Raw genomic sequence first — 9,594 nt, forward strand, 5'->3', positions numbered from 1 at the left:
AAATAAATGAAATTTAATGTTTTCCCTGGGTAGTGCCTGGATTGTAAAATGCTTCTCCCACCTCCTTACCCCAACCTTCTTCCTTGTAGGTTAGAGTTACTTGTTATTGGTAAGTAGCCACTATGGAAACTAAGGACCAGAGAAACACAGAAAGAAAAACAATGGACCCAAAGCTGCAAAGAAAAAGAAGCAGCATCTGCAGGATCTCCAGCTAGGAGACGAAGATGATGCCCGGAAGAGAAATCCCAAAGCTTTTGCAGTTCAGTCTGCTGTGGGGATGGCTTGATACTTTCACAGGTGTGTTTAGCTATAGTCTGATGGTTCTTCCTTTGATTCTTTTTAAATAGTAGGAGCCTCTCACAGGTGACATTTGGAGTCACAAGTCTAATGCAGCTCCAAAGGACATGGAGATGCATGCTGTGTGGCTTTTACTAAAATGTGAGAAGCCTTCCCATAGAAGCTGCCTTGCCTCCAGCATCTGCACACTGGTTGGTGTTTCTTGCCCAAGATACAAGAATTTCTAGAATTTGTTTCTTCCTAAACTTTAAAGTGTTTCTACAGTGATAAGTGTGCTTTTTCCCTCCGGATACGTTTTACAAAGTTGTAATATAAAATACAAAAATTACAATATGTAATACTGACATAGCTTTATTTAGTGAGTCCTTATGATATTGTTAGCAGTGTACTTTAAACATTATTCAACTAAGTCCTTCCAGCAGCCTTACCAGAGTAGGAATCGTTCCTGCTCTCATTTTATGGACAAGAAAACTGAGGTCAAGAAAAGTTACCGCCAATCATATAACCAGTAAGTAGGAGAGCCAAATTTAACTCCAGAGCCTCTGCTCTTATCTGTTATGATGCACTGTCTCGGTATTTACCTTTTGGTTTTTAAAAAACGATTAAAATCACTCCTAAAACAGTCAGATTTAAGGAGTATTTAATTTTCATCTCTATATTATTGAAGTCATCTTGTTACATCTTTATTGAACAGTAATTATTTGGATGGGGGTCAGAAGTTAATAATTGGCAAGTTAATTATATTTATATATTGTCTGTTGTACCCTCTATAAAGTATACTAAAGTACTCATGTCTATAAGTATACCAAAAAAAGTCTACTTATAAGGTTGATACCTTTTACTCTATTTTGAAAGTGAGTTTACTTTTTTTTTCTCTTTAATGAATAGGACTCAGGATTTGAAGACAAAAAATCATCATATTCCAGTGGTTGATCAAACTCCACTAGAGCCCCCACCAATAGTGGCAGTGGTGATGGGACCTCCAAAGTTGGAAAGACCTCTTTGATATTATGCCTCATTTGGAACTTCACCCAGCAGAAGTTTACCGAGATCAGAGGCCCTCTGACGATCGTGTCAGGTAAGAGATGCTGCCGCAGACACAGAGTTGGTGTGGCTGTTGTCGTCTGAGGGACATGCATGTGTTTCTTGTTTTCTTGAATGGAGCATGTTAAATATTGTCATATCGTGTTATCTCTCACACTTTTACTAAGTTAGCTATAACTTCAGAAAACGGTAAGTTCCTAGAGATAAAGATGTGATGCATACCTTATCCTGACTGCTCTATGGCTTTGCCAAGCATGTTCCTTAGAGGGGCCTAGCAGGCCTGGTGACTGTGAACACATCATTTAACACGTATGTATTTAACACATAGCACATATCTCCTGTGTGCCAGGTGCACATGCTTGCCCTTATGAAGCCACATGCTGGTGGAAGTGCACATTTTCTCTTTTTCTTATGAGAATTTGCTTTGGGAGATGGTGACCTTTCCAAGTTTGAGGGAAGATGAAACAAACTTTCAGTGGTGGAATGGCAATGCACACTCTGAAATCTCTTGTTATTGCAGTAATATAGTTGGATTGAGACTTTTCTTTATCTTTGGAGCATCCATACTTTCTTTTCCTTTTTTTTAGACAGAGTCTTACTCTGTGGCACAGGCTAGAACGCAGTGGTGTGATTGTAGCTCACTGCAGCCTCAACCTCCCAGGCTCAAGCAATCCTTCTGCCATAGCCTTTGGGAGATGTATGAGTAATGTATGAGTAATGTATGCTACCACACCTGGCTAATTTTTCTTTTTTTTCATTTCTTTTTTGGTTTTGTAGAGATGGGGTTTCCCCATGTGGCCCAGGCTTGTCTCAAAACTCCTGAACTTAAGAGATCCACCTGCCTTGGCCTCCCAAGGTGCTGGGACAAAGGCGTAAGCCACTGTACCCAGCCCCTATTTTCTTGACCATTTTCTTATTACCTTAATTTAGAAATGATTATCGTTATGAATATTCTGTTGCATTATGTTTGAGGAAGTTTTTAGTGATACTGGGTATACGGGAAGTTTTGATAGAGGTGAAGACACCTGCAGCTGAACAGCAGGATCATGGTTATCATGGAGCCTGTCCAGTCAGAATTTTCCCTGTTTGAGCACTTTTATTCATCTGGGTAGACTTTTGATATTATCTAAATTTAGAGCACAGGAAGAAAAACAGGATGGAATTTATTTTATTTTACCAGCTTTTGCCTATAAAAATGAACTTCGGGTACACTCCTATAAACGTATATGGTGTTTTACTGGATGCAATTAAAAAATGAAAATTAAGAGTTGATGGTTACAGTTTTTTCAGAGTCTTTTTAAAGTAGAATTTTCATCTTTTCACTTACAGGTAAAAAGCGCAGACTCGCCATTATTGAATGTGGGTGTGACATTAACATGATGGTTGATCTGGCTAAAGCAACAGGTCTGTTAAGTCAGCTGGGGCAGCCTGGGGTGCTGATGGAGACTTACAGCGTTGTGATAGGTTATTTACCCTGTGAAGGGAAGAGAGTTTTATGATTATTAAAGGAATCATGGTCATCATCAGGGATACAGTAGATGTGACTGAATTGGTGATGATAATAGTAATAGTAATAAATGTTGTTATATTAATAATACAAATGGAACATGCACAATGAAATGTATTCCAAAATCTAAAAGCAAATCACAGGATGGAGAAAACCTTTAGTGAACACAGCTAATAAGAGCTCGTTAACGTGCATACATATATGCATACAAATATATCATAGTAAGTACCATTTCTTCTTGGACCCTTCCTGGCACTGTGCTAACTGCTTTCTACAAATTTAGCTTACATAAACCCTTGGTACACCCTTGAGGTGAGTAGGTATTATCTGTAGTTTACATAAGATGAAATAGTGCCTCCCAGCAGTTAAGTAACTTGTGTGAAGATGGAACCTTTGTTCCTGATGGTTCTAGAACCTTCATCCTTAATAACGCTAAAGTACATGAATTGCCTGAAGAAATGGTCAGAGTTTATCAATAGAAAATTTAGATAGTACTCAGTGTGTGGAAAATGTACAGGCTCTTGCATTTATGAAAATGATAATGTTCACTATTCCTGATATTAACTATCTTTTAAATTAGAAAAATAAAGTACAAATTAGCAACAACAACAACAACAAAAAAACGCCAGAGGAAGTGGCTCATACCTGTAATCCCAGCACTTTGGGAGGCGGAAGTGGGCGGATCACCTGAGGTCAGGAGTTCAAGACCAGCCTGACCAACATGCAGAAACCCCATGTCTATTAAAAGTACAAAATTGGCCAGGTAAGGTGGTGCATCCCTAGAATCCTAGTTACTTAGGAGGCTGAGGCAGGAGAATCGCTTCAACCTGGTAGGCAGAGGTTGTGGTGAGCCGAGTTTGTGCCATTGCACTCCATCCTGGGCAACAAGAACGAAATTCTGTCTCAGAGAAAAAAAAAAGCAAAAAAATAAGCCATATTGGTTAGGAAGTGTGGGGTGACAGATACCTTGTTTTTTTTCATTTTTATGTAGTTTTTTCTAGAGCTGCAGGTTTTATACTTTGACCCAGGAAGACTCCTAAAATATAAAGGAAAAAGTAATACAGATTTTCAAGTTGTTCCATTGTAATGTTGGAAAACTAAATAACATTCAAATGTTATGCTACTATTAGTAAAATTAAGTGTTATTAATGTAAAGTTGTGTAAAGATTACTAAATCTTGTATACTTGAAATGATTGAAATAGTTCATAGAAGTTATTTGTTTCTCTTTCATTTAAAATGTAGCAAGTTTCTAATTTTAAAGACATACATGTTAAGAGATACCTTTGCTTTTTTTTATTTTTAGTTATTATGGATGCATAATAGTTGTACGTATTTATGGGGTATATATAGTATTTTGATAGAAGCATACAATGTGTGATGATCAAATCAGGGTAATTTGGATATCCATCACTTCAAACATTTATAATTTCTTTGTGTTAGGAGCATTTTAATTTCATTCTTTTAGTTATTCTGAATTATATAATAAATTATAGTCACCCTATTGTGCTGTTGGACACTAGAATTTATTCTATCTAACTGTATTTTTGTACCTGTTAACCTTTCCCTCTTTGTCCCTCCCTCCCTGCTCCCCTTCCCAACCTCTTAACCATCATTGAGATAGATGCCTATGTAAATCTTTTTCAGATTTTCAAAAGGAGCACACACATTTGGTAAAGCACTCTAACTAACGCAGGGTACACACAATGCACGTTTTCTCTTACCTTGCTCTGACCGCTGGTCTCTCAGGTCCCTGCAGAGCAGTATCCTTCCAGATACATGTAAACACACATGGCACCCTTTAAAAACACAAATGGTAGCTTATTTTACACACTCTTCTATGCTTTGCTTTTTTCCTGTAATATATCTTGGAGGTATATAATCAGTAAGTACTGTAGCTCTGCCTCCTTTTTAATATAATATTCCATTCTATGGATGCACCATAATTTATTTAGCCTAGCTTATGTTGATTGCTCTGCTCTGGGTTCTCAGAGCCTCCTGACTACAGCAAAGGCACACGGTACATGGATTTGGGTGTGTACGTGCGTGTGTGGATTAGGGGAGTAACACTGGCTTAGATGACAGATTGGCGGCTGAGGGACTGTTTACTCCCTGTTCTTCCTGACCCTACAACCAGCTGCTTGCCCCTTGGCACTCTGTGGCATCAGATGTGGTGTGAGGATTTTCCACCTGTTCTTCGAGCTGGTCCAGTGTTGCTGGAGAGCTCTGCTTACTGCCTTGGTCTGCAGTGGCAGTTGTGCTTGCCTGCAAGCCCAACTTCATATATTCTGTGGTTTCGGGTTTTGAATGTTTCCTAGTTTAATCAAAGATGGGCATTTCTGTTTCCATTTTGTGTTATTTTTAGTTATCCATGGAAACATAAAAACAACTATCTTTAATATTAAAAGCAGAAGTTTCCAGGAATCAATTCTGAAATTATTTTGCATCTTTGAAGTGTCTTAAATTTTAAAAACTGGCCTTGGCCGGGTGCGGTGACTCATGCCTGTAATCCCAGCACTTTAGGAGGCCAAGGTGGGTGGATCGTGAGGTCAGGAGATCAAGACCATCCTGGTGAACACTGTGAAACCCCATCTCTACTAAAAAAATGCAAAAAAGCTGGGCGTGGTGGTGGGCGCCTGTAGTTCCAGCTACTCGGGAGACTGAGGCAGGAGAATGGCATGAACGGGGGGGCAGAGCTTGCAGTGAGCCAAGATCGCACCACTGCACTCCAGCCTGGGTAACAGAGCGAGACTCCGTCTCAAAAACAACAACAACAAAAAAAATTGGCCTTATCTGCTTGTATTTTCTTATAGACTACCATTCATCATAATCTTACTGTTTTTTGACTTAATCGTAAACTGATAGCTATTTTTAAAAAATTCTGAGTATTTGAGTTATACAAATTAACAGACAAGATAGAGGTTTCCACTGCATACTTCCAGCAAAAAAACAGATTTTTTTTTTTTTCTGTGAAGAGATTGAAAGAAGAGGTTGGTTTTCTATATATATTTAATATATTTCATTGATTATCACTTTCTTCCCATTTCTTGGATGTCAGAGACCTGTTATTTGGCTTAAAAGTACATTACAGAAAACTTCATTTCTTTAAATTAGAATTTCTTAGGTAAGGGCCAGGTTAGACCCAGCCTTTTCTGAGTTACTTCTCATGCATTAGAATTCTTAAACTGCAAGTTTATATCCTAGTAGGCATTGTCTTATGGTTGCCTTTTAGAGCAAATCAGAGAGGGTGGTTGTTTCTCTGGGTGATGCCTGTGTAGTCATTTGATTTAGTCTGCAGTGGGACTTTTCTGTCGAGGGCCAGATAGTAAATATTTTCGGCTTTGTGAATCGTATCTTTTGCAGCTACTTAGCTCTGCAGTTGTGGTGCACAGGCAGCCATAGACAATATGTAAATGAATTAATGTGGCTGTGTTCCAATCAATATGTAAATGAATTAATGTGGCTGTGTTCCAATAAAACTTTAGTTACAAACACAGGTGATGGGTGGATTTGGCACGTGGGCCAGTTGCCAACCCCTAGTGTAGGTGGTCTGCTTTGGTAGTTTCTTTGAGAAATGATGTGTTCTGTTTATAGGTAGTGATGCTTATAGATGCCAGCTTTGGGTTTGAAATGGAAACCTTTGAGTTTCTAAACATCTGTCAAGTACATGGCTTTCCTAAAATTATGGGAGTTCTCACACACCTCAACTCCTTCAAGCATAATAAGCAACTGAAGAAGACAAAGAAGTGATTAAAACACAGCTTCTGGACAGAAGTTTACCGGGTAGGAAGAGAAATAATTGTTAGAAACTAACAATATAATCCTTTTAAAATAGACTGAAGAGGCCGAGCACAGTGGCTCAAGCCTGTAATCCCAGCACTTTGCGAGGCAGAGTTGGGCAGATCACTTGAGGCCAGGAGTTTCGAGCTCAGGGCAATATGGCCAAACCCCATCTTTACTGAAAATGCAAAAATTAGTTGGGTGTGGTGCTATGCGCCTGTAATCCCAGCTACTCAGGCGGCTGAGACGTGAGAATTGCTTAAAGCTGGGAGGCAGAGGGTGGAGTGAGCTGAGACTGCACCACTGCATTCCAGCCTGGGTGACAGAGTGAGACTCCGGCTCAAACAAACAAACAAATAAAAAGACTGAAGAGACGTTACTAAACATCTCTCTAGGATTTGCCTCCTGAATTCCCATTGTGTTTGTGTTTCCAGTCTCTGGAAGGTTTCCCTCAAGAGAGTGCTTATTCTGGGCCTCTTGGTGTATCTCATTTGTCTCTGTACCTGCTGCACCAGGCAGTGTCTAGGTGTTTTGGGGTCAGGACTTTATAATAGAGTACCTCAGAAGTTTCTCCCAGTTGCAAGACCAGGCACTGCCCCTTCCTTTCCATACTGCTCTGGTCCATCGGCCACAGAACCGTTTCTGTGCTCAGAGGCCTCACCTCCCTCTCCTCACCATTACTTAGATGGATGCCCCTGCTTAGCTGCAGAGCAGTCTGCCTCTGTGGGGTTCTAATAAGTCCTGAAAGAAGCCAGCAAGGCTCTGGAAGCCTGAGGACAGTGGCTTTGCTAGACGTCTCCCTTCTTAGGATTGCTTCTTGTTTAGAGCTTTTATTTTGTTGCAGTCTTGATGAGAATTTAATTGAAATTTAATTTTTAATTTTCCTTTAATGTTTAGGGTGCCAGGCTGTTCTACTTTTCTGGAATGCTGCATGGAGAATATCAAAACCAAGAAATCCACAATCTGGGCCATTTTATTACAGTTATGAAGTTTAGGCCTCTCACATGGCAAACTTCTCACCCTTATATCCTGGCAGACAGGTAAAAAGTGATTGTAAACTTTTTTCTTCCTGGGCCATATATTTCAAAGCTAAAAAGGCTAGAAAAAGAATAGTGATAGTATTTATTTTGTGCCTGTTTAGTGGGGGTAGAAGTGTAGTGTAGTTGATGGAAAATGTCTACTTATGTCATTGCTCAAAGATGCTGTGCCTTTGGGAGTAAATTAATTATGAGATGTTTAGGAAAATGGGAGGACTTAGAAGCATTTAAGGCCACAGGATGTGGCCCCATCCTACGTTTATTCTCAGTTTTCAGTGATGCTGCCTTTGTGCCCGGGTGCTTGAGTCCTTCATGTGTGCCTTCAGTTTCCTTCCTTTGTGCTCTTCTTTGTGCTGTGGTTTTCTCAGCCTGGAATACCCTTTCTCCACCTGCCGGAATCCAAGCCACAGTAAAAATCCCAGAGCACAGGCTCACCCTCTTCCAGAAAGGGATTTTCTCAATATGTTCATCACTCTTCCCTGACTCCAGGTGGACATTATGTCCCTGTCTGGTGTCTTCTGGAATGAATGTCACTTTCATCCTAGAGACACAGTTGTGTGCCTGTCCCTTTCCTCAGCTGGATGGTGAATGGTGCTTCCTTATTTCTGCATTTTCTAGTTTTCTAAATGACATGCTTGGTGGACAAGAGTGTGATGAGCCATTGACACATGAAAGGAGGTATAGGAACTTCTGCCATTCATTTCTGCTGTATGATTGAGTTTATTTTTCTAGGATGGAAGATTTGACAAACCCAGAGGATATCCAAACAAACATCACATGTGACCAGCAGGTGTCACTTTATGTAATTAAGAGGAGCACACTTGAAAAATAAAAGCCAAATTCACATGCCAGGTATTCTCTTGTTGTAGTACATACTAGAATTAGACATAGGATTCTTGGGATGGCTTCATTTCTCAGGAAAACTGAAAAATGACCCAAGGGAAGATGGCCTTGCTGGAGGTTTTAAAAGTAAGGCAGATATGTGTAGGCCTGCAAAGGTGTTACCGAATCCCCTCTTCTCTGACCTCTTGTCTTGTATCTAGAGGGCCACTGTTCCAGTGTGGCACGATGCCCTTCTTTAGGGTCATGGGTTAAGCCCTTGGACTGTGGATCGTTGTTAACCCCCCAGTTAACAGCAGATACTTACTGACTTCCTGTCAGCTGAAGCTGGCTTTTTGGGTCGTGTCTTCCAGGGATAGGAGATTTTGCCATGAGTGATATCACTTTCCTTCCAGACCCTTGTGCTATCCCTGAACAACAAAAGAAGCGCTGTTTAAATAAGAAGGAGCAGCTGGTTTATGTGCCTCTTTCTGGAGTTGGGGGTGTGCTGTATGACAAAAGACGCGGTCTGTGTTGACCTTGGTGGCAGCCACGGTTTTCAGGCATCGGTGAGACGGGAGTCATTGCTCTGAACTTTCATTATTCTTTCCGAATGTATTTTTTAATTTAAAAAGTAATGTACTCAGCTTTTATTTATTGAAGATTTTTCTCTTGTACTTATAATAAAGGCCCAAATGCATACTGTAAATATGTAGAATAAAAAGAATACCTTTTTTTATTATACCAAACAGAAGTGTCTTGTCCTCCACGCCTCGATCCGTGGCCCCAGCATGGGCCCTGCTGCCAGTGTGGCACCTGCACGGCTTATCTCCGTTTCTACAAAACCAGTGTGCTTTCCAGCAATCTTTGGTCTTTTTCTTTTTCTCATTCACAATGGTCTCCTCATTCTTCATTTTAAAGCGGATTTTCAATATTTATTTATTAGTTCTGAAGTGGAATTTTGTTGGGTTAAAATCAGGGTTATTTTAAAATGTTAGAAAAGCTAGCATTGTTGTAGCACTGGAACTGAGATTTTTCTAGCTAGGTGTTTTGGTTACCAGGTTGTATACTCACTGAGCTTTGGAAAAGTTTAGTGGATATGGGGATCCATT

At 40.0% G+C, this 9,594-nt stretch overlaps 1 pseudogene; it reads left to right on the forward strand.

The window, feature by feature from the left end:
* Positions 1 to 2,536: 2,536 nt before the first annotated feature.
* Positions 2,537 to 9,020, forward strand: LOC105525930 (annotated as a pseudogene).
* Positions 9,021 to 9,594: the final 574 nt, after the last annotated feature.

Source organism: Colobus angolensis, unplaced genomic scaffold (genome assembly GCF_000951035.1).
Source record: "Colobus angolensis palliatus isolate OR3802 unplaced genomic scaffold, Cang.pa_1.0 Scaffold567, whole genome shotgun sequence".
NCBI classification, from domain to species: domain Eukaryota; kingdom Metazoa; phylum Chordata; class Mammalia; order Primates; family Cercopithecidae; genus Colobus; species Colobus angolensis.